At 42.0% G+C, this 1,899-nt stretch overlaps 1 pseudogene; it reads right to left on the bottom strand.

Annotated features, from left to right (window-relative positions):
• Positions 1-309: 309 nt before the first annotated feature.
• LOC102823267 lies at positions 310-1,547 on the bottom strand (annotated as a pseudogene).
• Between the last annotated feature and the right edge of the window lie 352 nt (positions 1,548-1,899).

Raw genomic sequence — 1,899 nt, 5'->3', positions numbered from 1 at the left:
AGAAAACCTCACCTTTCTCCCATGGAGCGGCTGTTAGATTCAAACTATTGACCTATGGTTAGCAGCTCAACTCGTATCCCACTACACTACCAGGACTACTTAGTCAGGTAATAATCAAAATAGATTAGAGTTTTTAAATGAAAAATACACGCTTCAGGTAAAATATCAGCTCAGTTACTGTGGTTTAGCAACCTGGTATCAATCTATTTCCATCTTTAGGTGACTATTTCTTTATCTTTAAAACTAAAATAAATTACAGTGAGAATTTTGTGGGCATAGATATGTTAAGAGTTGATTCCAATTAGGAGTCTAGTAATAATGTGGAGTAGTTCTGTGAGTTTTGAGGAGAATAAGCACATTCCCATAGTTTTGGAAGAAGTCTTTAAGCTCTGATTTATCCACTTTATGAGGCAGGTTGCCAATAAGACTGTCGGGGTGTCTCACAGTTCTTCGATGTTCGGTATCACCTTGCTCACCAGCCTCATGGATTGGTCTAGGGCTCCTCTGTGGAGGAATATTGATTCGTTGTTCTCACACTCTTTGATCCCTCTGAGGTCTCTGCAGTGGAATCTGAGATTCAGGCTTAGAATCTGGACCGGGCTGTAAAGTTGGAACTTTAACAATGTGAGGTGGGATCCCAGTAACTGGAACAACTCCACTGGGAGGAAGATTCTTACTAGTCACAGATGCCCAAGAAAATGTCCTCAAGTCTTCCTGTGCCGTCTGAGCTATGTCTGCAGGTGCTAGTGAGGAACTCTTCTGAGTCTCCTGAAGAGCACTTTCGTCTAATACTGGTTCTGACTTCTCCTCTTGGATTTCAGATACAGGTTCTTGCTCTGGTTCTGGTTCCGGATCAGTCTCTGGTTCCACAACAGGTTCCTCTAAATGTTCATCTAAGTCATTGCCGACCGTCTCATTATAGACACTTCCATTATCATCAAGTACCACCTCTGGTGTCTTCTATCTTTCTTCAGGTTCCTCTACTTCTTCCTTAGATTCCTCCCGAGGCTCAGTGACAAAGCTACCAAGGACTTCATCTTGGTATAAGATATTATTATGAACATAGAACTTATTTGCAACAGAGCCCTCAGGAGCAAGGACAAATGTCTGCATAAATCTCTGCAAGGCTTGGTTGTTATTAGCAAGCAACCTCATCACCTGGACCACTACACCATCGTTTAGAGAAGCGTGAGCATCAACATGGAAAATCTTAATGTGGCAGCTGGTAAAGTTTTGTGACGTCACCTTCCTCTGGATTTCTGTTTGTCCATAGACTGCCTCTGCTGGATTTCCATTTGAATCCAATCCTCCATGGACATAGAAGAGTTCTTACCCTAAAATCTATGTAGCAAGTCTGGGGCCTGGTTCAGTGGTGTGTAGTACTGTCTCACAAATTCCTGCCCGACCAGCAGGGAACTAGACTTCTCCATAACCTTTGCTTTGGTCAATTCAACCTGCATTCCTGAGCGGGAGAGGAAAAGGTTTTGCTCCACAACAGGGCGGATGGCAGAGAACCCTAGCATAATTGTGCCCGCCTGGATTTCCATTTGCAGAAAAATGAAATAGAACCCACACTTCAGACTGCGTACAAAAATATACTCAGATTTTTTTAGTATAGATCAAAGACTTATATATAAAACCTAGAACTTTAAAATCCATCAGTGAAAAAAAAATAGGGACAAACTTGTTATTAAGTGCCTGTCGAGTTGGTTCTGACCCATAGTGACCCTGTACAGGGTTTCTGACAAGTAGCTGATGAGCTTGAACCGCCAACTTTGCAGTTCAAATGTCTTTGCAGTCTGGCTGATTAGCCCACAGCACCACACCAGGACATCCTATATGCTATAGCAACTAACATTCATATACTTGAGAAAAATGAAACTATCTTCTTTATATGTT

Source organism: Chrysochloris asiatica, unplaced genomic scaffold, assembly GCF_000296735.1.
Source record: "Chrysochloris asiatica unplaced genomic scaffold, ChrAsi1.0 scaffold00012, whole genome shotgun sequence".
NCBI lineage: Eukaryota > Metazoa > Chordata > Mammalia > Afrosoricida > Chrysochloridae > Chrysochloris > Chrysochloris asiatica.
The sequence above is the reverse complement of the archived record's forward strand: the minus strand, read 5'-3'. Positions and strand labels throughout refer to the sequence as shown.